Source organism: Aquarana catesbeiana, linkage group LG01 (genome assembly GCF_042186555.1).
Source record: "Aquarana catesbeiana isolate 2022-GZ linkage group LG01, ASM4218655v1, whole genome shotgun sequence".
NCBI lineage: Eukaryota > Metazoa > Chordata > Amphibia > Anura > Ranidae > Aquarana > Aquarana catesbeiana.
This window is the reverse complement of record NC_133324.1, coordinates 427,741,929-427,769,423: the sequence shown is the minus strand read 5'-3', so window position 1 is coordinate 427,769,423 and position 27,495 is coordinate 427,741,929. Positions and strand designations below refer to the sequence as shown.

The 27,495-nt window shown below is 43.2% G+C and overlaps 1 protein-coding gene across 10 annotated transcripts in view; it reads right to left on the bottom strand.

The window, feature by feature from the left end:
- The window catches only part of LINGO2 (leucine rich repeat and Ig domain containing 2), a 3,171,904-nt gene that overhangs the window by 1,776,526 nt on the left and 1,367,883 nt on the right, over positions 1–27,495 (bottom strand). Inside the window, exon 1 of one of the 10 annotated variants that reach the window (XM_073635805.1) lies at positions 11,014–11,136. The exons of the other annotated variants lie outside the window; for them this stretch is intronic. The gene's annotated coding sequence lies outside the window, so the exon portion shown is untranslated. Of the gene's footprint in view, positions 1–11,013; positions 11,137–27,495 lie in introns of those variants that run through there. 10 annotated transcript variants of the gene reach the window in all.

Here is a 27,495-nt window from a genome sequence, read left to right as displayed (position 1 = left end):
TTTGTACATTTTTTATATGTATACTTTATATATTTTATACGTTTTGTGTGTATATATAATAATTTTTAATAAGTCACATTTACAGCATGTGGATTTAAGCATTGGATTAGGCGAGGTATATGATTCTACACACCTTTGGTTGACTTGCATTATAATAATCCCCTCTAGTTGTCATTTTGGGGTGTGCCGTGGCCCCCAGTAGTGTGCACATATGTGTGTATATATACCTATATCTTGTATAGGTTTGTCACACGCATGTGGGTACCCTCTCATTATGAGCTGCCATACATGCATAAGTCCATCCATTGCCAACTATTTATTCATATAACTAATTAGTTGATTCATTTACATACTATACAATGCAAGCTATAAATCCTATTTATTTAAGTAATTTTTCCAAACTGGATGCACCCCTTCACCTAATCTTGGAGGCATCCTTTCATCTATTTTTAAATGTCTGCCACTATTTTTAAATGTCTGCCACAGTTTCTGGGTATCAATATGAGGGCGGCTGGTAGTGTACTCGTAGAATGGGCATTTTTTTTTTTTTATTAGAAAATCCTTTATTGTAATTAATTTAAATATTTTACACTGATTACGTTGATACATTCTTTTTTTTCAATAATCAAATTTTATTCATTTATATAATACATCATTTATACAACATATTATACCCCTACATTCAACCCAATAACAGAACTACAGATTACCCCACCTATCCCATTTAACCGGGGTTTATAATAAAAAAAAAAAAAGGAGAAAAATTTCTTTATTAAAATCTATAATTCTTCTAATCACCCTTATCCTTGGTATTAATTACTCCAACTCCTTCCCCCCAGCATACAAACGTGATTAAACAATATTATAAAGTGACTACCCTTAATTATGAAGAAAAAATAAATAAAAAAGGGGAAATTTTTTTTCCCTTCCTTTTCCCTTCCCTCTCCTTTCTTTCCCTTTTCTTCCTCCCTCCCCTTTCCCTTCTTTTCCCCTCTCCTTCCTTACTATCTGTGATATCCCCTCCCCCCTCCTTAATGTTATTTACTCCAACACTTCCTCTCAACGTGCAAACATAATTAAATGAAATTATAAAGTGGTTTTCCCCATATTCTAGTTCGTGTCATAAATCCCTATAGTTCATAATTATATACTTGTTCATGTGAGAAAGGGGGATCTTTAAGATTAATTTACCCAACTCCTCCCCCCCTATCCAAACGTGTTTAAATAAGATTAGAACGTGAGTTTCCCCCTTGTTCAATTCGTGTCATAAATCACTATAATCCATAAGTAATAAATTGTGCATTCTTCCCTCCACACCCATCTTTAATATTAATTTCCCCCCACTCTTCCCCCCACGTACAAACACGATAAAACTAAATTATAAAGTGAATTCCCCCTTCTTCTAACTCATAACATAAATCAATATACTAATTATATAATTTACCAAAAAAAAAAAACCACACACAACCCTAATCCTGCATTACCCTCACCACTCAGTGTTTATTAGGGGAATCGGGGTGAATGGAAGAAAAAAAAAAAAAACACGGAAAGTGAGAACATGAAACCATACATTATCTTACCCCCCACCCCCTTTACTTAATTGGCATTAGAGAAGTCATGTCGATATTTAACTCTCTCTTTCTGGGCTCTTCTTCTTATTTCTTAATTCTTAATGACTATACCATTTCTGCCTTCGTTACGCATTGACATTTCCCTCTTCCATTATCTCCCTGGCACACTGTTCCCACTTTGCCCATGTACTTTCAAATTTCTCTTTTTGATTTTTAACCACATGAACCCACCTCTCTGCTTCCTTTATTATGTTAACCTCATTTCTCCATTCCCAAACTGACGGAATCCGTTCCTGCCTCCAATACTTCGGGATTAGTTGTTTTGCTGCGTTTAATAAGTGTGGAGTTATACTTTCCCTATACTTTTTGACAGGTCCGGGATTTCCATGAAACAAATATTGTATAGGTCCGAACTCCAAGGAGTCCACTGATAGTTTCTTAATCCACGGGGCCACAGATTCCCAAAATGACTTAATTATTGAACATGTCCACCAGAGATGAAGAAAGGTTCCCCTCTGTCCACAACCCCTCCAGCACCTATCACTAGAAGCTGAGGTGATTTGTGTTAGTTTTACTGGTGTCCTGTACCATCTCGCTAGGAACTTATATGCCATTTCTTGCACCTTGAGCTTATGGAAGTCGTAAATGTTAACGATATCATTCTATTAATTTGTTTATCTGTCCAGGCTTGGCCCAGCTCCCTCTCCCATTCCTTTACAAAGTATGGGGGTGTCCTTTCTTGTTCCCTTAGGATCATTCTATACATTTGAGATAGCATATGCCCAGATTCTGATAACTGTGCGCACTGCCTCTCAAATGCCGTAAGTGAGTTCATGGGTCTTACTGGTTTCGTTTTTTTGAGAAAACTCTTCATTTGGTGATATTTCCACTCTGCCATTCGTGTCTCACCAAATCTCATGACCATCTCTGTCAGTGATAATAAGGTTCCATTAGGAGCAAACTTACCACATCTAGTATTCCCATCTAGGCCCCATGCCCCCAGACTTCCCATCTCCTCCCCCAGAGGGGAACCAAGGGAATCCCTCCAAAGGAGCCAGAGGGGAGGTCTGGGGGGCATATTTACCCTTACTGTTCATTCTATCCCATACTTCCAATAAATTCAGGGTCATCGGTGATGTCCATTTTGACAACCCTCTCAATGACCCTTTGATCCATGGTGCTCCTGCCAGATTTCTCCCCGCCATTGACATTTCTGCCTGTACCCATGGTTTTTTCTTTAGGTCATGGCACCAGTCTACTATTCTTGCTAGAGTCATGGCCTTATAGTAGGATGTTATGTCCGGGAGTCCTAGGCCTCCCTCAACTCTGCTTCTCCTTAAAATATCGTAAGCCAATCTAGGCCTTTTATCATTCCACACAAAGGCCACAAACAGCCTGCGCACTTGCCTGAAGAGAGTCGCTGGCAACCTGATTGGCACTGTGCGCAGCACATAAACCATTCTGGGCAGTATAGTCATTTTTATAGCACTGATTCTCCCGAACCAGGTCAGGTATTTACCCTTCCATTTCTTTAGCTCTTCTGTTATTTCTTTCAGTAATGAGCCATAGTTACGCTCATACAATAGTTCATAGTCTGCGCTAATTTGAACCCCCAGGTACGTCAGTGACTCCTTGTTCCATATAAATGGGTACATCTCTTTCAATAACCTCTCCATCTCCACTGAGATGTTACTAGGGAAGATGACTGATTTCTCAAAATTGATCTTGAAACCAGACACCCTTCCAAATCTCTGTACCTCCGTCATTAATGCAGCTATAGATGCTTGGGGAGCGGAGAGGAAAAATAACAGGTCATCCGCATATTCTGCTACTTTGTGTTCCATATGTCCTATGTACGTCCCTACTATCTCCTCATTCTTTCTAATTCTGCGCAGGAATGGTTCCATTACTATCGCAAATATCAAAGGGGGCAGCGGGCACCCCTGCCTGGTACCGTTTTGGATGTTAAAACATTTGGATATTGTACCGTTGACCTTAATTCTTCCTCTTGGTTTCCCATATAGTGACATAATCCACCCTAACATTTTTCCTCCCAGACCTATCCTCCCCAATACTTCTCTCATAAAGCCCCAGTTCACTCTGTCGAAGACCTTTTCGGCATCCATCGACAGAGTGATTCCTGGGGCTCTATCCAGAACATGTTGCATCCATTGCAATATATGGAGAGCGTGGATGGTATTGTCCCTGGCCTCCCGTCCCTTTATAAACCCCGTCTGGTCTGGATGAACCAAATCGCCTACATGTTCCTGAAGTCTCAAGGCCAAGATTTTTGCCAATAGTTTAGTGTCAGAATTCAGCAGAGAGATAGGCCTGTAGTTAGCACATACCTGGGGATCTTTTCCCTCTTTTGGTAATACCGTTATATATGCCAGTAATGCTTCTGGAGAAAGTGGGTTCGCAGCATTAATAGAGTTAAAATAACTGCAGAGTGGTTTTACCAAAACTGGGAGAAATTTCTTATAATATAAGTTTGTCAGCCGTCTGGCCCTGGACTTTTCCCAGAAGGCAGGTTTGCTATCACTCTGCTCAACTCTTCAATCGTAATTGGGCGTTCCATCTCTTCAGATATTTCTCTAGGTATTATAGGCATAGCAGCACTCTCCATATATTCATCTCATTCCTCCTTTGACCCTCGCTTTCCCCTCCTTCAGATGGTTCTGTTTTGGCAGTGTTTTATAGGGCCTCATAGAATTTACCAAATTCTTTAGCTATAGCCTTTGTATCTATTATTTTCTTGCCTTGCACTAATAAGCTATGCACGTGTCTAGAGTCCTGTTGTTTTTTAAGCTGTTTTGCCAATAGCCTTCCACATTTATTTCCTTGTTCGTATGTTCTCCAGACATCTGCCATCCATTTGGTTGAGATTTTTCTTGTGCTTTATCTCTAGAGCCCTGATCTTCTCTAGTAATTCATCTATCTCTCTTTTACCTTCCTTCTTCATATGCGCACCAATGGCTATTAGCTCCCCTCTTACAACAGCCTTATGGGCTTCCCACACCACTTTATCTGACATTTCTTCTGTTTTATTTATTTCAAAATATTCCTTTATCTTAATACTTAATTTCTCCACTATGTCCCCCTTATCCAACAATGACTCGTTCAGACGCCATATTCGTTCCGAACGCGCCATTTGTGTTGGTTGGAGGGTCAAAGCTATTGGAGCGTGGTCGGATATAGTTATTGGTTCGATTGTACTTGTGTTAACATTCCCCAGGTAGAATTGGTCCACCAGAAGAAGGTCCAACCGCGAGTACATATCGTGTGTTTTAGAGTAGTAGCTAAAGTCCCTAGACCCTGGATGTAGAGCTCGCTAGCTGTCCACCAGATGTTGTAAGCGTAAGGTTTGTTTAAGTCACTTTATGGCTCCAAAAGATAAAGCGGATCTACCCGTAGATGTCTCTATACTCGGATCTAGCACCATATTGAAGTATCCTCCAACCACTACACATCCCTCCTTAAATTCTTCCAGTTTTTTAAACATTTTTACCAAAAAATTAACAGTCCCTTCATTGGGTGCAAATATTGAAGCAAAGGTATATGGTCTCCTCTGTATTGCACCTTTTACAAACAAATACCGACCTTCTGGGTCGCATTGTACAGCCTCCATTATCCAGGGGCATGATTTCTTAAATGCAATTGTAACCCCTCTGGCCCTTGCCACTGGAGAGACCGCATGATACCATTGCTTCAATATATTCTGGGGCAGGCCTGAGATCGAGCTGCTCCCAAAATGGGTCTCCTGCAAGAGAACCACGTCAGCTCCCATATGTTGCATCTCCACCCACAGTCTCTCTCTCTTATTTGATGAACTCAAACCCCTCACGTTGTAAGATAATATTTTCAATATGGCTGTCATTTTCTTTTGTCCCAGGAACCCCCTGGTCTCTTGCCCATAATCTCTGTCTTCCCCTCTGCCGTTCCCACCCCCCCTATTACCTCCCCAATTCCAACATTCAATACCCCATTGAACACATACCTATACATAACATAACAAAAAAGCCAAAAATATATCACATTTGTGTTATAGACATACATTTTGCATGCTCTTCCCCCGTACCAAAAACCTCTCTTTAGGGGTATATCTAAAAATCGGGTGGGGAGTTTGCGCGTGTGGGCACTTCCCCTGCGCAAGCTACCCCCTTCCCTGCATTCCGCAGGATTACTCTCCCCTTTAATTGGGGCTGGCCTATTGACCTACACAAGGTCCTCATTTTCCCTCATATTCCCCCCTCCTCCCGGGCTTCATCCTATAGAACCCTTCCCAGGTGAAAAAAAAACAGCAAAAAACAAAAAGAAGAAGGGGAAGAGAGAGAGAGAAAAAAAAAAAATTCCAAAAAAGAAAAAAGTCCTTTAAGTCCTTCTTTGGGCTCTTCCCCTGTTAACCCTTGCCGGTACCTCTTGCCACTTAACTGCACATTGCAGGGGGGGCCCTAAAGAGTTTATTCTCCAGTCCGTAAAGTCCACCATCGGAAGGTCTAATTTCTCTATAAATGATTTTAAATCATCCTTTGTTCGCAAAGTTGCAGTTTTTCCATCCCTGGAAGCAGTTAAACTAAAGGGGAACCCCCACCGGCATTTGATCTCTGTCTTTCGTAGGATTTCTAACAGTGGACGGACCGACCCTCGCTTAAAAAGAGTTCTTTTTGAGATATCTGGATACAGTGCTATGTTTAAGCCTTCAAATGTAATTGTGGGAATATTACGTGCTGTCTTCATTATATTTTCTTTCACGGTGTATTTGTGAATTTTACAAATGACATCTCTGGGTACGTCAGCTTTTGTGTTCTGGGGAGGAACCCGATGTGCCCGGTCTATTTCTATAACGTTTGGGGCTTGATCCCCCAGAATCTGTCCAAAAATTTTTTGTACTGCTGGGGCTAATTCTGTCGCTGTAATTGACTCCTTTAATCCTTTTATACGTATATTTTGTCGCCTATCCCTGTTCTCGTACTCATCCAGCTGTTCTCTGTATGAATTTAATATCTCTTCATATTTTTTCATGGACTCTTGAACCTCTACCACTGCCTGTGTGATAGTTTCCTGTTCTTTTTCCACCCCTTCTACTCTGTGTCCCAGATCCCTGATGTCCTCTTTTAAACTTGCCACTGCTTGCATACAGGATTGTTCAACTGCTTTTATTAATTGCTGAATGTCATTTTTGGTGGGGAGGGCCTTCAACAATTCCCAGATGTCCCTTTCTGGGTCTGCATTTTGACCAATCCACCCCTGTGGGTTCCCCTCACATCCTGAGCGTTCTCCTGTTCACACTGGTATCTATGTGGTGGCCCGCTTACTTCCATATCCCCCCTTGTTATTTCTAGGTGTTCCTGTCTGGTACTTTGATCCATATCAGGGGTTATCATCCCATCATAGTCTCTGTATCTATAGACTGTGCCCCTTCTAATGCCCACCTGTTATCCTCCCATTGCGTCATTGTATCCCGGCTCTCTACCAGTGGGCTTTGTATGTCCACTGGTGGATGTCCATTACCAGGGATGAGTTGGCCCTTATTCTTAGCCCCTATTACCTTGGGGCTCCCACCACTTCCGGGGGGGCTTGGCTCTGGGGTCTTCCTCCCTCTCCCTGCTGTAGGGGATCTCTTACCGTTTACGACGACACTGTCACTTGTCCTCTGGATGCTCGCCTGCTTTATCCGGGACTCCTGCTCTGCTGTTTCTACACAGTCCATGGTGTTACCTCCGCTTCGCTTCTTTGTGTCCGGCCTTCCTGCTTGCTCAGGTATGCGGGAGGATAGGTAAGCTTTGATGCCGTCCATCGATTTTCTTCCTCTCCCTGCTGTTGGTTGCTGGGCTGCTTGTCTGCGTGTTGTCATCCTCAAAATTTTTTTTTTATCACACTCTGCTCATATAGAATAGAATAGAGACATGGGGGGGATGCAGCCTGTGAGAGCAGCCGTTCCTCTATCCACCTCTCTCACTCTCAGAATGGGCTATTTACTACTAGAGGGGGAAGGGCTTTGAGCATTAGATTGCCCGAGCCCACCCCCCTAGTACCATCTCGCAAGACATGACACCTCTCTGGAGCCATTGACCTCCCTGGGGGGCAGAAGTGATGTCGGCTGTCACCAGAAGAGGCAGGTGGAATGCAAATACACCCGCACTTTCTGGTTTTGGCTGGATGTGCGCGTCACGTGGATCAGTGGAAACACAAATCCATTTACACGGTGGCTGGGGTGGAATAGATCTTTCTCAGGAAACCTGCCCCCAGCATCGTCTGTCTCCCCCAAGTGTCCCCCAGCCTTTATTACAATACAATATACAATATAGACAGCATCAACATCAGAAGGGAGGCCACAGTGCCTGGAACTCTTTGAATGGGGTAAGTGCACTCCCTCTGTATTTAACTAAATAAGCAAATAAATATATGGCAAATGAATATAGGGCAATAAAGTTCTGGTAAAGTGTGGGGACATGGTGGATGGCTGGTCGTGCATAGGATGCATGGGATGCATGGGATGTCATGCCCTGTATGGGGGAGGTGGCATCATGGTGGACAGCTCCGTATGGTGGGAGTGGTTGAGTATAGTATGGCGATGGGATGGTGATAGCAGCATGCTGTCTGCTTCGTGTGATGGATGGAAATTATAGGTGGAGCCTACTCGTGTAGGTGTGGCGGGCCCTGGTGGGCGTCTACTCATACATGTGACTGTAGGTATTTAAAAGGGGACACTAGAGGAAGTCAAACCACCATCGCTATGGCTCTGAGGAAGAGGGTTCGCCCTTGTAACGCGTAAGCCGCTTCCGATGCCATCTGGGTGCTCTAAACATCTGGTCCATGCTGTAGGCATTTAGAGATGCTGTTCGCTATTGCAGAAGCATTGATAAGCCTTATTATAAGCATGTTTGTGAGTACGGTATATTTTATGTTATTTTATAAATAAATTTTATCTTAGGTAATGCACAAGGTCGGTGCGCCCCCCTGTTCTTTTTGTATGTTTCAGTTTTAAAGGATACACATTATTCTGAGGAGGGCAGCAAGACCAGCAACATTCCACTGACTTTGCTAAAGGGGTTGGCTGGGCCACTTACTTAGCTGACCGGGCACCTGAGCTCAGGAGATTGCTTGGCTAATATTTTTATGTCAAAATGGGAAGAAGACACTCTCATACAACTGGTGATATACAAAAGATTCATTGATGACTGTATAATTATATGGAATGGTGATCATGAGCGTCTAATTCCATTTTTTTAGAAATTAAATGATAATCAGAAAAATATTATTTTAATGTATGAATTTCATGAGAAGACCATTTATTTTTTGGATCTGGAAATTCAATTAGAAGAAGATGCAATAATAACTACAAAAACATTCTTCAAACCGGTAGAGAGAAATAGTTACATACCAGTGGACATTTGCCACTACGATCCATGGCTTATAAACACCCCTAGAGGACAAATAATATGTTTAAAAAGAAATTTTAGTAGTCAGAGTGACTTTTTAGAACAAGCACAGAAGCTGGCAAGAAGTTTATCCATAAAGGCTATAATGAAGAAGTCATAAAAGTTTGATTCTTCATAAAAGATTGAAGAAGTATCTGGATTATCAAGAAATGTTTTAATTAAGGATTAAGAAAGAAAGGAAACTGAGTATCAAGGAGTATCTATGATCCTAAATTATAAGCTTCAACATCAACAAATAGAACACAATTTCAAAAAATATTGGCCACTCCTTAGAGCGGATAGACAATTATGGACTATTTTACCAGAAAAAACAAACTTTGTATACAGAAGGGCACCCACATTAAGAGATCTAATAGCAAAAAATTTTCCAGATCCACCAAAAAAATCACATGAATTTACGTTTTTTCAGGAAAAAGGTTTTTTTCCTTGTAAAAGGTGTTATGCGTGTAGAAACAACAATTTAAATGATCAAAAATGCAACAAATTCATCTCTAATACCACAAAGAAAGAATACCAAATAAAGGAGTTCATATTGTGCAGAACAGAAGGGGTAGTGTACATTTTGCAATGTCCCTGTTCATTGCAATATGTAGGAGGAACTAAGCAACCAATGTGGAAGAGAATACAAGAACACATACAGAATATTAGGAACATTTTTTCCAAAACACAGTGGGGGTTATTTACTAACACTGGAGAGTGCAATATCTGGTGCAACTCTGCATAGAAACCAATCAGCTTCCAGGTTTTATTGCCAAAGCCTAATTGAACAAGCTGAAGTTAGATGCTGATTGGCTACCATGCACAGCTGCACCAGATTCTGAGTGCACCAGTTTTAATAAATCTACCCCAGTGTCTCTAGACATTTTGCACAGTGTCATAATAAAAATCATAGGAACCTCAAGTTTTGGGCAATTGATAAATACAAGCCCCACTGGAGGGGAAGTAATAAAGTTAGAGAGCTGAGTAAAAGTGAATCAAGATGGATTTTTGAGCTCAATACTTTCTCGCCACTGGGGTTAAATATTGATTTTGATCTGAACTGCTTTATTTCTGATTTTTGATAGGTGTTTTTAATATATACCACTAGATGGAGAGATATAGTCTTTTTAGATATAAGTGTTTTTTTAATTTAAAAAAAGAGGTCTTAACAAAACATAATTATTTTAATGATTCTAAAATACATATATAAGTTTTAATTTAGATGTTATTTAGTGTTATAGGGAATGTATAACATTGTTTTGGATTGTGCAGTACTATGTATAAATGCTCACAAGATAATCCAATGACTCATGAGTCAATGTGGTAACCGTAGCTCTTATGCCTTACATTCGTCACATGGCTTCATTTCCCTTGAGCAAGTCACATGACCTGTGATGTAACGCATTGGGAGGAGCCGGTGATGACACTTCCGGTGACTTAACCGATCGTTCAATGCGGTTTTATCTCTGCTCAAATGTGAATGTATACAATGTTTTTTATTAAAAGCAAGTATTTTTAAGTAATCTTGCATGATGATTATGTTTTATTTGCTTTGAGAAACTGTAATGTGGAGAAAGAAATTGTCTATGGAAAGGTCCTGGTATTCCTGGAACCATTAACCGATAACCTCTGTACGATCGAGCTGACCCATCTGTGGATTATTAAAAGTGCCAATAGACCCAAGGGTGCCTTTGATTGAGGTGAGCAGGCATTGCACATGGAGGTGATGGTGATTACCTATCAGCACTTATTTCTGCAGAGACTGTCACAGAGCATGGATTGAGCTTATTCACGTTTCTTCGGCAATCAAAGAGTTTTTATTTATTTCATTGTGCATGTGGACTTTTTGCACATATATATATATATATTTTATAAGATCATGGTTTGTCACATATTCACTAGAGTTTATTATTATGTTTATATTGGAAATTTAGCGCACTATTATTATTTTTATCATGCACATCTAGCGATATAGGCGCATGGTCCAACCACGAGATGTTGTGAATTTTGGCAGAGGTTACCTTTTGTAGTAAGTGCTTATCTGTAATAAAAAGGTCAATCCTGGAATAGGTGTTGTGTGGTTTGGAGCAGAAGGTGTAGTCCCGCTCTGACGTGGGCAAACATCTCCAAGGGTCGTGTAGGTCCTCCTGGAAAAAGAAGGAATTAAGGCCAGTCTTTTTGTTGGAGTTTTTTGCTGTGGAATCAATTGCTGGGTCCATGGGGGCAATTAAGTCTCCGCAAATTAGCCTTTTTGGACCCTGCATGCTTTTTCCAACGTTTTCTTTAAAAAGCGACATTGGTGGGTGTTTGGTCTATATAGGACTAGGAAAGTATATATGATGTTGTTGATCTCTTGAAAGGACAAAAGAACTAGCCAACTGATCACAAACACATCCACTAACCCTCAGAAATTGCATAGAAGAACAGAGGAAGACCACATAGTGTAAAACTGTAAAACTACATCCTTTGTTTACAATGACAGGTTGTTACAATATGGGTTGAGAGAAAAGCATATATCACCTCGCCTTCTGCATTCGGCGGATGTGATGTCATCACAGCGTCATCGCATCCGCCATTTTTTTATTTTGCTATAAACTTACTTAGAGCCCCCAAACTTTATGTACTTTTTTTAAACAGAGGCCCTAGAAAATAAAATGGTGGGTGTAATTTGTGCAGCAGTTTTTCAAACACCAATTTTTGAGAAAAAATACACTGTAATAAATTATAGTGCATACAAACACAATCTAATACCCAGTGTTTTGGTAACTTTTAAAAGATGATGCAACGCCATGTAAATAGATTATCCATAGGTGACATTTTAAAAGCCTTTACAGGTACCACTTTAGATTTACAAAGGAAGTCTGGTGCTAGAATTATTGCTTTTGCTATGATGTTCACAGTGATACCTCACATGTGTGGTGCAATTACTGTTTTTACATATGTGTGCAGGACTGACGTGTGTGTTCGCCTTTGCACGCAAGCACAGGAGAATGGGGCGCTTACATTTTTTATTTTTATTATTTTATATTTTTTAATTTTATTTTTATTATTTTAACACTCTCTTTAATTTTTTATCAACTGTATTGTTATCAGAACTTCTCTAAATGGGTGTTGCAAAATATATTTTAATATGTTCATTTCAAACCATTGTTGTTAAAAAAAATATTTTTTCCTTTTTTAATAATTTCTTGTCCTTTGTGGATCTCCTGTAGCCTCTTTGCAGATGCCTTCTTTTTTTATATACTGTACATGCAGCCTAGTGATGGATGCATGGCATTGCACAGTGTGAGTTTCTTTATGGTAACAACAGTGGACTATTTATGCCCATAGTAACAGCAACTTGTAATTTCAAAAGCCTTTGTGACAGGTTAACAACTCAGGAGCACAACTGAGAAAAAGGGGCAGAGTTGTCATGCTATAACAAAAAGTGATTTCACAAGGACCTTCATGGCATGATAGCCAGGTGTTATTTTAATGAAAGCTGTAAATGTAAGAACATTGAAAATGACTACTGAAATTACAATAACAGGTTAAAGTTTATATGGGAAAGTAGTAATTGGGTTTAAATCTATCCAAAATGGAATAAAAAAAAGTTTTGTCTTTAGTTCTACTTCAACCCTTTCCCACCCGTGCTATAGCCAAAAGACGGCTACAGTGTGGGCTTACTTTGCTGGGAAGCCATCCATGGACCTCCTCCCATGATTGCGCTGTCCACGCACCCCCTGTGGCATGCGGGCGGCGCACTCTGTGATACAGCTGATCACAGATTGTAGTGAAGAGACAACCACAGTGGCCCTTTATCACATGATCAGCTGTATCCAATGACAGCTGATTAAATACAAGTTGGTTATGACAGCGTGAGGAGAGGAGAAGAGAGCCGATAACCGGCCTGTGTTAAAGGGACATCTACACTGATAATCAGATTGCTACCACAGCCAGCGCTGTGGACATCCAGCAGTCCAATTCATGTGCCAAAGGCACCCCCCAACAGGATTATTCTGTAACCATTTCTACTAGCAGCCCTGATGAAAGGGGAGTCCTCAGTCCCCCGAAATGTGTTGGCCTCATTTACTGTTGAAACTTCAAATGACGTACAAATATACTTACCTTCATTGGATACCGGGCGCTCCTTTACTTCTTTTTCTTCCACATCATATGCGGAGTCGACCTTATGGCTGCACACTAAGGTAGCAGCCCAAGCCCAAACAGGGCTCTCCACCACCTTTTTCTTAGACTGGGGAGGGACCTCTGGAAACCAATTCCTTCCATCTGCCCACACCCTACCAACCTACAATACTGACTGATCAAGTCAGTCCAGCGTGATCTACACCCACTCTTCCAAAAAACCTACCAGTGCCTATCAGTGCCCATCAGTGTGGACTATCAGTGCCCATCAGTGTCCTCTATCAGCACATATCAGTGTCACCTATCAGTGCCCTTCAGTGCTACCTATCAGAGCCCATCAGTGCTCATCAGTGCAGCCTTATCAGTGCCCACCAGTGCCGCCTCATCAGTACCCATCAGTGCCACCTATCAGTGCCCATCAGTGCCATCTCATCAATGCCCGTCAGTGTCCATCAGTGAAACCTATCAGTGCACATCAGCACAGCCTCATCAGCGTACATCAGTGAAGGAGAAAAATTACCTGTTTGCAAACATTTATAACAAACTAGGAATTTTTATTATTTTTTTCTAATTTTTTGGTCCTTTTTTGTTTGTTTAGCAAGAAATAAAACACCCAGTGGTGATTAAATACCACCAAAAGAAAGCTCTATTTGTGTGGAAAAAAAGATAACATTTTATTTGGGTACCCTGTAGCATGAAAATGCAATTGTCATTCAAAGTCTGACAGTGCTTAAAGCTGAAAATTGGCCTGGGCAGGATAAAAATCCAGTAGGCAAGTGGTTAATTATGTAATAATAAATAAAGAACTGCATGTTTGCCTTTTTATTTTCCTTGAGTTGAGCTTTTGATTCCAGCTCAGTTTAGTAGATTTTTGTTTTGCACAAATCTCAAAAAATATTCTTTACTTCCACGTAAAAGATTAATGGAACAGGAGATTGAAGGTAAGCGGCCTTCTATTTTACATTTTTTTACTTTACTTTCTCTTTTTATGTATCTGTTCCTCCTCACACAAAATAAGTTTTTTGTAGTTCTTTAGCCTTTTCATGGTGTCCATTTCTAAGTCATCGATTTCTCTGTCACATTTTCTTCATACGTTGAGATACTGTGCTAGCACTCAAAGTACCACTACAAATGCTCTTTAATTAATCAACAGTGCTACAACATATTTATGTATATGCAAGTAATTTAATCAAGTTCAGGAATAAGGCTTTTAAGCTGCTTCTAATTGTTCAAAACACATTGGTAAATTTGGCCTGTTCGGATTAATTAATTTTGCAATGATTTTCCTTAACAACATGACTCTCAATATTTATTGTGCTTATACTTTTACATAAATAAGGTACTTCTATTTTTTTCTAGTTAAGTCTTAATATGTAATATTTGTATGGTATATACATGTCTGGTGGCATATTTTCCTGTAATATTATTTCATATTTTCTATATTTTTTTTTCCATAGTATTGCTATCATTTTTACTGGTGCTACTGTTTAGCATGCGTTATACTAATTGTTTATTTTGCTGAACAACATGGCTCTTAATTTTTACTTGGAAAGCATTTATTAAAGATTTTACAAGCAATAAAACAAGTATCAATACAAAAGTACCGCCAACAGCGGAACAAAAGAGGAAAACAGGTGCAATGTGCAAAATATTAATACCCACGTTATCATTTTCAGAACAATAAAGGTAACAGAAGGTTATGCAGGGATCAATGTTCAATCACTTGAAGCACCAGGAAGATAATACATACCCGGTGAAGACTACCCCAGGATCAAAATGCCGGGCTTGTGGGATGCTAGATTATCAGGCTCCCGGGTAGTCAAATGTACAATAGAAGGAAGAATAAGAAACAGACAAAAAAAACAGAAAGAAAAAGAATAAAGCAGGTGGAAGAAGTTCTAACCAGAGTCAAAGGAAATAAACTATTCCCCAAAACAAAAAAGAGAAAATATACTAACGCGCCAGAGAGACATGCATATCGGTAGCCCACGGCTCCCATATCTGTTCAAATTTTTATACAGTGTCCTTCAGGATGCTAACAATATGCTCAAGAAGAAAGGCAGTGGCACCTAAGAGTGGCAGTATGAGACTTTAATGACCACAGAGTCACTTCTAGCCCCTCAACAGTGGCTGCCATTAAGTTTGCACACTTGACTTTCTCAGATGTGACTATTGTTGTTAATATAACCAAAAGTGCTACCAAAGTGCTTGGGGCTGAAATTTAACAATATTAAGTTGTCATTTAACAATATTCTTATACGACATGATACAAGTGACTTTTTTCCTAGCCTGAGCTAGGGATACAGTAGGTTGTTTCCAGGATTTAGCAAGAGTCATCTTAGCCCCTAACAAAATAAAGAAAATCAAACATTGCAAGCATTTAGGTAATTCAGGCACAGGTGAATTGAGGAGTGCTATACATGGAGTCTGGGGAACTGACTATCCTGTTACTCTATGAACTCTACTGTAAAAATGCAGTTCCAAAAGCCACAGATCCTAGGGAATTCCCACCAGATTGACACATTGTCCCAGACATCTGACAGCCTTAAAATCACAAAGGCGACACAGAGGGGTACATTTTGGCCAGCCGAGTTGGTAAGCACCTTTAAATTTGCCTCTATCAAGGCAATCTTCAAGATATCCTTATATGACCTCAGGAAATAATTATTCCATAACTCTGTGTCCCTTTCCTTGCCCAGATCAGTATCTCAGTATGCCATGTAAGGAAGTCTAGACTGAGATCTCAGTAGTAGCCCATAACCCAGGGAGATACCCCCACGTTGATCTGCATCCTATGTGCACCATTTTTCATATGGAGTCACTTGATAGTGGTCCGACTTAACCAGCCAGAGAGATTGTAAAAACTGCAAAATTTGAAGAAACGCTCCGACTAAGGCATCTGTATGATGACAGAGCATAAAAGGTCCCCTGTGGGTAATAAACTGCCCAATTCTGTATAGTCCCTTGTCTAACCACCACTTAAAAGCCTTAATGTCCTGCCCTGGAGGGAAATCCAGGTTCTCAAGCAAATTAGCTAATAGGCAGAAAGAAGAGACCAAGTCACTGTTAGAGCGGAGCTTATTCCACAGCGCCACCAAATAGGAAAGAGTAGGAGTCAGGGTGGGAGGCCGGAGCCTAGGGGGCTCCACAAAAGGTAGTCCAATGTAATGCATGGAGTCGCCATAGGTACCCAGTCTTGTTTAGCGTATTGAGAATATACTATGAGAGTTGTGTGAAGTGAGCTGCCTGGTAGTACCTAAATAAGTCAGGCAACCCCAGCCCTCCCTGAGTCTTAGGGTAAAATATAACTTTCCTTGAGAATCGGTGTCCTTGTTGTCCCATATATACCGTACCACCTTTGCCTGAAAACAATCAAGCACTAAATGGGGCACAGTAAAGAATTCTTGGCAATAATGTAATTTTAACTGTATGGAGTCTACCCAGCCAGGATAAGTTATGTAGGGACCACTACTGGAGGTCTGCCTCCAATTTATGAAACAAGGAGGGATAATTAGACTTATATAAAGAGTCTATATAAGCCATCAATTGTACCCCTAAATACGGAATATGAGTAGGATTCCAAGTAAAAGGGAAGTGGTCCTGAAGGTGGACAACCATATCCTTGAGGACTGAAACATTCAGTGCCACGGACATAGCCAAATTTACTTCCAACCCCGACACCCTACCAAATTCTTGGAGCAATTTGAATGCCTTTGGGGTTGAAGTCATGGGAGAGGTCAGGAACAACAACAAATCATTTATGTTCTCGCTCCCCTTCAACACACTTCCCTGATGTCTGGGTCAGTCCGAATGGCAACTGCCAGGATCTCGATAGTGATTGCAAAAATTAAAGGGGACAAGGGGCAGCCCTGCCTTACCCAATGCTGCCCTACCTCATGCTATAGAAACGGGGGAAGATAATTGGCCTTGCAGGTGCACTTGGGCTTGTGGGCCTGCAGAATTGTGAGAAACAGGGGCCTGAACACCCACACGTCTAAGACCTTGAACATATAGAGCCAACAGACCGTATCAAAGGCCTTCTGCAAATCTATGGATAATAAAAACCCTTCCTGAAAAGGCCCTCTATCCCACCAGGGCCGAAGCAGAGAAATGATGTCGATAGCCAGACGAATCTGATCAGGACCCTGCCTCCTGGGAATGAAGCCCACCTGATCCTTATGGACATAAGAGGCAATGAAGGAGACCAGTTGGTTAGCTAAAATTTTTCTCAGGAGCTTTAGGTCTTTCTTAATTAAAGAAATGGGTCTATAATTGCTAACCTCACTGGGATCCTTACCCGGCTTAGGTATAACTGTAATATATGCGAGACGTCTGACCTCCGAGAAGTCTGACCGGTAGAGCGGAAAATAGAAAGCCTGGAATTCTTCCATGATTTTTTGTGGATTTTGATTGTATCCCCCCATAGCGGAACACAGCTTTGGAAATGCATGTGAGCGCAACTTAGGGGTCAATTTGGCTGCCAACATCTGACCAAGCCTGTCATGCTAAAAATAAAAATAGGCACTACTCCAGTGCAAACTTTTCTCAGCTCTAGTAGTCAGAGTTAGTTTTAGCGCCAACCTAGTGGACTCAATTTTAGCGAGTGTCTTGCAACTGGGCTTAAGTTTATGTGCCTTATAAAGGGTCGGCAGAATCTAGTCTCTACAGATCCAACCGGTAATCTCTCTTAATCTGAGTTAATATTTGAATAATTTTATACCATATGGTTGCTTTGTGGCCCGCCCATAAAATGGTGGAGTTCACCTCCATAGTGTCATGTTGTTGAAAGTAGTCATGCAAAGCACGGTCAATTTCAGTGCACCTAAACGGATCACTGAGCAGGGATTCATTCAGCCACCACCGAAAAGGGCCTGATGAGCCTGAAGGTTGAGAGAGTACCAGACAGATCATGGAGTGATCAGACCAGCGGTTTCTCTGATATGTCTTATGTACCAGAGGGATACTACCACTAGAGATAAAAATTTGATCAATTCTGGCATATGTGGCAGGAGGGGAAGAATAATCAATGTAATCCCTGCCCATAGGGTGGGGTTCCCTCCATACATTAACCACTTGACCACCAGGCTAATGCCCCATACACACGGTCGGACTTTGTCCGGACATTCCGACAACAAAATCCTAGGATTTTTTCCGACGGATGTTGGCTCAAACTTGTCTTGCATACACACGGTCACACAAAGTTGTCGGAAAATCCGATCATTCTAAATGCGGTGACGTAAAACACGTACTTCGGAACTATAAACGGGGCAGTGGCCAATAGCTTTCATCCCTTTATTTATTCTGAGTAGGGATGAGCCGAACACCCCCCGGTTCGGTTCGCACCAGAACCTGCGAACGGACCGAAAGTTCGCACGAACGTTAGAACCCCATTGACGTTTATGGGACTCGAACGTTCGAAATCAAAAGTGCTCATTTTAAAGGCTAATTTGCATGGTATTGTCCTAAAAAGGGTTTGGGGACCCGGGTCCTACCCCAGGGGACATGTATCAATGCAAAAAAACTTTTAAAAACGGCCGTTTTTTCGGGAGCAGTGATTTTAATGATGCTTAAAGTAAAAAAAAAAAAAGTGAAATATTCCTTTAAATATCGTACCTGAGGGGTGTCTATAGTATGCCTGTAAAGTGACGCGTGTTTCCCGTGTTTAGAACAGTCCCTGCACCAAATGTCATTTTTAAAGGAAAAAATCTCATTTAAAACTGCTTGCGGGTTTAATGTAATGTCGGGTCCTGGCAATATGGATGAAAATCAGTGAGACAAACGGCATGGGTACCCCCCAGTCCATTACCAGGCCCTTTGGGTCTTGTATGGATATTAAGGGGAACCCCGCACCCAAATTAAAATAAGGAAAGGTGTGGGGCCACCAGGCCCTATATACTCTGAACAGCAGTATACAGGCTGTAGGTTTGTTGTTAAGTAGAATCTCTTTGTAATTTTGAACGGGTACATTTTTAACGTGTTTAGCTCCAGCCAAAAAATCTTTTTTAAGCTTTTTGGAAAACATAGGAAAGGGTTATCACCCCTGTGACATTTGTTTTGCTGTCTTTCCTCCTCTTCAGAAGATTTCACCTCACTTTTTGTCCCAATGGATTGGAAAGCATCAGTGGAAAGGAGAAATGTTTTTCCCATATTAACTCTTACAGGAGAGAATTTCCCTTCCTAGGGGTAGATTTCACTTCCTGTTGTCTCCTTCCGTTTGCAAGTAGGAGTTGTTTGTAAGTTAGTTGTTTGAAAGTAGGGTCCTGCCCTATATACTCAGCAGAAATTTGGGCCTTAGGTGTTGCTGTGGCCACAACACTGTAAGCCCTCACAGGGCTCTGCTGTGAAATATTAGATCAAGAATTGTAATTACATGCCCCTGTTGAACAGGAGCTGAAAAATTAGGCCTTAGGCACTGTTGCTGGTGCCACAACACTGCAACCCCTCACAGACACTCTAGTTGGAATGCAGGAACGAGCCCTGCTGCAAAGTATTGCATCAAAAATTGTAATTACACGCCCCTGTTAAACAAGGGCTGAAAAATTGGGCCTTAGGCACTGGTGCTGGTGCCACAACACTGCAACCCCTCACAGACACTCTAGTTGGAATGCAGGAACGAGCCCTGCTGCAAAGTATTACATCAAAAATCGTAATTACACGCCCCTGTTAAACAGGGGCTGAAAAATTGTGCCTTAGGCACTGGTGGTGGCACCCAGAACTAAAAATGTTCTTACAAGCTATCAGCGTGATGATTGAGGAGGAAGAGGATAATTACTCAGGGATAGTCACTCAGCATCAGCATAGGCAGTCTTTGAAGGGATCTGAGATTTCAAAAAAAATTATTCGGTTACATCAGCATCAGGTGCTTGGTAGCTGGTGGTGATCCAAGACTCATTCATTTTTATGAAGGTCAGTCGATCGACCGAGTCAGTGGACAGACGCACCCTGTGATCGGTTACCACGCCTCCAGCAGCACTGAATGTGCATTCCGAAAGAACGCTGGATGCAGGACAGGCCAGTAGCTCAATTGCATACTGTGCAAGCTCTGGCCAGTGATCCATCCTCAAGACCCAGTAACCCAGAGGATTTTCGGTGGGAAAGGTGTCCAAGTCTGATCTTGCCCCTAGGTATTCCTGCACCATGTAAAACAGACGCTGGCGATAGTTGCTGGAACCGATCATACCTTGGGGCTGCGGACCAAAAAATTGTCTGAACGCATCGGTCAGACGGCCACCTTCTCCACCGCTCCTTCTTTGACTGACCGAAGCCTCAGCAACACGTTGTCCAGAAACAGGAGTTTGTAACCTCCCAGTCTCTGGGAACGCGTTGCACAGACCTTTCTGCAAGGCCTCCCGAAGATGTTTCATCCTCTGCTCCCTCTGCGATGGCAAGATAAGGTCCGCAACCTTACCCTTGTAACGTGGATCAAGGAGGGTTGCCAGCCAGTATTGGTCCTTCTCCTTGATACCACGAATACGAGGATCCTTACGCAGGCTTTGCGGGATCAGGGAGGCCATGCAGCGTAGGTTTGCTGAGGCATTCGGTCCGGAGTCCTCTGGGTCACTAAGGACGACATGGTCCGCAGCCACCTCCTCCCAGCCACGTACAAGTCCATGTGTTTCTTGGGACTGATCCCTTAAAGACTGCTGCTGATGCTGAGTGCCAGGCTCCACCTCCATACTGACACAATCTTCCTCCTCCTCCTCCTCCTCTTCCTCCTCGTCCTCTTCCTGTGTGATCGGCGGGGACGCAGGAACAATGTCTGGATAAAGGGGGCCTTGAGAGCTAAGGAAGTCCTCCTCTTCCTGCCTCTGTTCTGCCTCAAGTGCCCTGTCCATTATTCCACGCAGCGTGTGCTCCAACAGGTGGACAAGGGGGACAGTGTCACTGATGCATGCACTGTCACTGCTCACCATCCTCGTGGCCTCCTCAAATGGTGACAGGACAGTGCATGCATTCCTGATCATGGCCCACTGGCGTGGGGAAAAAAAAACAAGCTCCCCTGACCCTGTCCTGGTGCCATAGTCGCACAGGTACTCATTGATGGCCCTCTGCTGCGTGTGCAGCCGCTGCAGCATGGCCAACGTTGAGTTCCACCTGGTGGGCATGTCACAGATTAGGCGGTTCTTGGGCAGGTTAAACTCCTTTTGGAGGTCCGTCAGCCGAGCACTGGCATTATATGACCGGCGGAAATGCACACAGACTTTCCTGGCCTGCCTCAGGACATCCTGTAAGCCCGGGTACCTGCCCAAGAACCGCTGCACCACCAAGTTAAGGACGTGAGCCAAACAGGGCACATGGGTCATTTGTCCCTGTCGGAGGGCAGAGAGGAGGTTGGTGCCATTGTCGCAAACCACCATTCCTGCCTTAAGTTGGCGTGGCGTCAACCACCTCTGAACCTGCCCCTGCAGAGCTGACAGAACCTCTGCCCCAGTGTGGCTCCTGTCCCCCAAGCACACCAGCTCAAGCACCGCATGGCATCTTTTGGCCTGCGTACTTGCGTAGCCCCTTGAACGACTACGGAGCACCGCTGGTTCCGAGGAAGAGGCCATGGAGGAAGAAGAAGAGGAGGGGGTGGAGGAGAGAGGTGTGTCACAATCATTAGCATTTTGGAGGCGTGGTGGCGGAACAACCTCCAACACTACTGCACCTTGTCCTGCATCCTTCCCAGCTGCCAGCAGAGTCACCCAATGCGCCGTGAAACTTAGGTAACGTCCCTGTCCATGCCTGCTGGACCATGAGTCAGCGGTAATATGCACCTTACCGCTGACCGCCCTGTCCAGCGAGGCATGGACATTGCCTTCCACATGCTGGTAGAGAGCCGGAATTGCCTTCCGTGAGAAAAAGTGGCGTTTGGGTACCTGCCACTGAGGAACCGCACATTCCACAAACTCACGGAAGGGGGCAGAGTCTACCAACTGAAAAGGCAGCAGTTGAAGTGCTAGCAATTTTGCCAAGCTAGCATTCAACCGTTGGGCATGTGGATGGCTGGGAGCAAACTTCTTTCGGCGGTGCAGCAGCTGGGGCAGGGAAATTTGCCTGGTACAATCTGACGTCGGTGTACCAAAATCAGATTGCCCACAAGTACGTGGCTGTGACACACCTAATTCTACACCTTCATTCCTCTCAGTGCAGGTCTCAGAGAGGACTGAAGGTCTAGTGGGGTTGGAAATCTCAGCTGATGAGGAGCAAGCAGAGGTCCTCTTTGTTCTTTGGTGTGGGTCTTTTAGATACGCTTGCCAATGAACTGCATGGCAGGTCAACATATGTCTGGTCAAGCATGTGGTACCCAAGCGGGAGATGTTTTGGCCACGCGAGATACGCTTGAGACATATGTTGCAAATAGCAGCGGTGCGATCTGATGCACTCATCTCAAAAAAGGCCCACACCAAAGAACTTTTTGAATAACGCGCAGAGACTGCAGCGCCCTGCACATGTGGAGCTTTGGGGTGTGATGCAGTCAATGTGCTGCCCTTAGGCTGGCCCCTGGAGGGCATCCTGCCTCGTTGGTGATGTGCCGCCTCCTCCTCCTCCTCCTCCTCTCTCCTATCAGGCACCCACGTTGAGTCAGTGACCTCATCATCCCCTCCCTCCTCATCACTGGAGCAAACCTGGCAGTATGCTGCAGCAGGGGGAGCATGACTGCCAGATTGCTGTCCTTCTTGGGCACCCCCTCTGTCCGTGCTCGTGTTACTGCCTTCATCGAGCTCAGTATCATCATCAGAGCCTTCCAAACGCTGGGCATCCTCCTGGAGCATGTACCCAACACTGTGGTCAAACAGTTCGAGGGACTCCTCAGGAGGACATGGTGGGGCTAGGGAAGGAGTCACTGATGACATTGAGCCAAGGGAAGAGGCTGCTGCTTTGCCAGACAAAGTACCCTGGGCATGGGTGAGAGAGGATGAGGAGGATGAGGACGGCTTGGTCATCCACTCGACCAAGTCTTCCGCATGTTGCGGCTCAACATGGCCAGCTGCCGAAAAAAAGGCCAAGCGTGTCCCATGGCCACGTGCTGATGAGGATGCACCGTCTCCACGACCAGCACTAGACACAGAGCCTGCTTGCCCTCTCTTATTGGCTTGTGACTGTCTGCCTCTCCTTCTCGGCCTTCCAGACATACTAATGGCCTGTAGCTGCACTAAGCTGGGATATATATATATATATATATATATATATATATATATATATATACTGATACTGCAGCTAGCAAAATCAACTGCCTGCCTGTAGTATGAGAACACCACCAACCTTCTACAGGTAGCTTTAGCTGAACACTGTGAGGTGGACGCACCCCACTAACTTGTAGGTTTAGCTGAACACTGTGAGCAGGGCGCACCCCACTAACTTGTAGGTTTAGCAGAACACTGTGAGCAGGACGCACTGCACTAACTGTAAATAGTCTAGCTGCCTGACTGTGGTACTAATAGGATCAAAAGAACACCAGCAATTTTCTTTAAAATACTGTAACAAGACAAGCCTGCCTGTCAGTAAGAAGATAACAGGAACGGATCTAGCTGAACACTGTGAGCAGGACGCACCCCACTAGCTTGTAGGTTTAGCTGAACACTGTGAGGTGGATGCACCCCACTAACTTGTAGGTTTAGCTGAACACTGTGAGCAGGACGCACCCCACTAACTTGTAGGTTTAGCAGAACACTGTGAGCAGGACGCACTGCACTAACTGTAAATAGTCTAGCTGCCTGACTGTGGTACTAATAGGATCAAAAGAACACCAGCAATTTTCTTCAGGTAGCTGTATTTACTGTAACAAGACAAGCCTGCCTGTCAGTAAGAAGATAACAGGAACGGATCTAGCTGAACACTGTGAGCAGGACGCACCCCACTAGCTTGTAGGTTTAGCTGAACACTGTGAGGTGGACGCACCCCACTAACTTGTAGGTTTAGCAGAACACTGTGAGCAGGACGCACTGCACTAACTGTAAATAGTCTAGCTGTCTGACTGTGGTACTAATAGGATCAAAAGAACACCAGCAATTTTCTTCAGGTAGCTGTATTTACTGTAACAAGACAAGCCTGCCTGTCAGTAAGAAGATAACAGGAACGGATCTAGCTGAACACTGTGAGCAGGACGCACCCCACTAGCTTGTAGGTTTAGCTGAACACTGTGAGGTGGACGCACCCCACTAACTTGTAGGTTTAGCTGAACACTGTGAGCAGGACGCACCCCACTAACTTGTAGGTTTAGCAGAACACTGTGAGCAGGACGCACTGCACTAACTGTAAATAGTCTAGCTGCCTGACTGTGGTACTAATAGGATCAAAAGAACACCAGCAATTTTCTTCAGGTAGCTGTATTTACTGTAACAAGACAAGCCTGCCTGTCAGTAAGAAGATAACAGAAACGGATCTAGCTGAACACTGTGAGCAGGACGCACCCCACAAGCTTGTAGGTTTAGCTGAACACTGTGAGGTGGACGCACCCCACTAACTTGTAGGTTTAGCTGAACACTGTGAGCAGGACGCACCCCACTTACTTGTAGGTTTAGCAGAACACTGTGGGCAGGACGCACTGCACTAACTGTAAATAGTCTAGCTGCCTGACTGTGGTACTAATAGGATCAAAAGAACACCAGTAATTTTCTTTAAAATACTGTAACAAGACAAGCCTGCCTGTCAGTAAGAAGATAACAGGAACGGATCTAGCTGAACACTGTGAGCAGGACGCACTGCACTAAATGTAAATAGTCTAGCTGCCTGACTGTGGTACTAATAGGATCAAAAGAACACCAGTAATTTTCTTCAAAATACTGTAACAAGACAAGCCTGCCTGTCAGTAGGAATATAACAGGAACGGATCTAGCTGAACACTGTGAGCAGGACGCACTGCACTAAATGTAAATAGTCTAGAAGATAACAGGAACGGATCTAGCTAAACTGAATACAGTGTATATATATATATATATATATATATATGCAACACCTGGGATGCATATATATACACAATACACTTTAAGTGCAGCTAACTGACTGACTGTCCTGCCTAATCTAGCTAACTCAAATGAAATGACACTGTCTCTCTCTCTCTCTAAGCACACCGGAACACACTGCACAGGGCCGCCGTGCAGGCGGCCTTATATAGTGTGGGGCGTGTACTAAATCCCCTGAGCCATAATTGGCCAAAGCCTCCTTGGCTTTGGCCAATTATGGCTCTCTGTTAAGGCGGCGCTGTGATTGGCCAAGCATGCGGGTCATAGTGCATGCTTGGCCAATCATCAGCAAGCAATGCACTGCAATGCCGCAGTGAATTATGAGCCGTGACGCGCCACACGAATTTGGCGCGAACGGCCCATATCGTTCGCAATTCGGCGAACGATCGAACAGCCGATGTTCGAGTCGAACATGGGTTCGACTCGAACACGAAGCTCATCCCTAATTCTGAGCATGCGTGGCACTTTGTCCGTCGGATTTGTGTACACACGATCGGAATTTCCGACAATGGATTTTGTTGTCGGAAAATTTTATATCCTGCTCTCAAACTTTGTGTGTCGGAAAATCCGATGGAAAATGTGTGATGGAGCCTACACACGGTCGGAATTTCCGACAACAAGGTCCTATCACACATTTTTCGTCGGAAAATCCGACTGTGTGTATGGGGCATAATTCTGACATTTCTCTCCTACATGTAAAAATCATCTTTTTTTTGCTAGAAAATTACATAGAACCCCCAAACATTATATATGTTTTTTTTAGCAGAAACCCTAAAGAATACAATGGCTGTCATTACAACTTTTTATCTCGCACAGTATTTGCGCAGCAATTTTTCAAACACGTTTTTTCTGGAAAAAAAACTGTTCATGCTTAAAAAAAACAAAACAGTAAAGTTAGTCCAATTTTTTTGCATAATATGAAAGATTAAGTTGTGCCGAGTACCCAACATGTCATGCTTCAAAATTGCACACGCTTGTGAAATGGCGCCAAACTTCGGTGCTTAAAAATCCCCATAGGCGACGCTTTAAAATTTTTTACTGGTTACATGTTTTGAGTTACAAAGGAGGTCTAGGGCTAGAATTATTGCTCTCACTCTAACGTTCACGGCGATACCTCACATGTGTGGTTTCAACACCGTTTTCATATGTGGGCGGGACTTAGGTATACGTTTGCTGCATGCGAGCACACGAGGACAAGGGCACTTTAATTTTTTTTTTTATTATTGTTAATTTTACTTAAAATGTTCTATTTTGACACTTTTTATAGAAAAAAAATGTGATCACTTTTATTCCTATTACAAGGGATGTAAACATGTAATAGGAATGTGGCACGACAGGACCTCTTTACAGTGAGATGTGGGGTCAATAAGACCCCACATCTCACCTCTAGGCTGGGAAGTCTAAGATCAAAAAAAAAAAAAAAAAAAAAGATCATGGCTTCCCAGCCGAGGCGACACCGTTTTTTTGAATACAGAGGCCGGGTGTGACATCATAACATCGTGCCCGGCCGCCGCCGATCATAGAGACACCAGCAGACCAGATGGTGGACATCCATTCTACGGCTCACCAATCACAGAGGTGAGTTAGTAGAAGCACCGGCGGGCGGCGGGAGGGGGGACGTCCCCTCTCACTGCCCGAAAGAAGATCAAGCGTCTGACCAGCTGCTATGATTGTTCTTATGGTGTAGGAAATCGCCGGCTAAAAATGCCAATATCTAATTGATGCCTGTAGCTTCAGGCATCATTCAGCTTTACCACCACAAAGCCCAGGATGTCTTTAGATGTCCAGCCGTTGGCAAGTGGTTAACCAGATTGAGAGTATGGAGTAACTTGGTGAGGCGAAGACTCATCTTAGGGGGCTGCTTAAAATGTAGCGGATGGCCTAGATTTGTTCAGACCCAGATCCAGAGCCAGATTGGAACCTCCTCTGAAAATCACCACCCCCTCGACATGTGGGATGAGCTCCTTAAACATGGAGGAGAAAAAGGACAACTGACCCTGGTTAGGGGCATAATATGATACAAGAATAAAGTTGCCCATCAATAGTGCCCTTTAAAAACAAAAAACGCCCTTCGGGGTCCCAGATTTCCTGCGATACAGTTTGAGAAAAATAAATGGTGACACCTTTGGTCTTATGCAGACCATTTGCCAATTAGAATTTGGGAAATTTGTTGTGGACAAATGAAGGATTAGTGCAAGGAAAATGCGTTTCCTGAAGTAAGACTACATCAGCCTTCTGTGAATGGTAATACTCTAAAACCTTTCAACATTTCACAGGGGGGGTTCAGTCCCTGAGTATTATGATTAAAACCCTGTAAAACTGAAGAATTAACAGAAGCCATGATTGCAGATCAGCGGGAGGGAAAAGCCAACCAATAGGCCACCAACGTATAGTACCTAGCAGGCTTCCCCAGACTTCAAAATTACTAGCAAT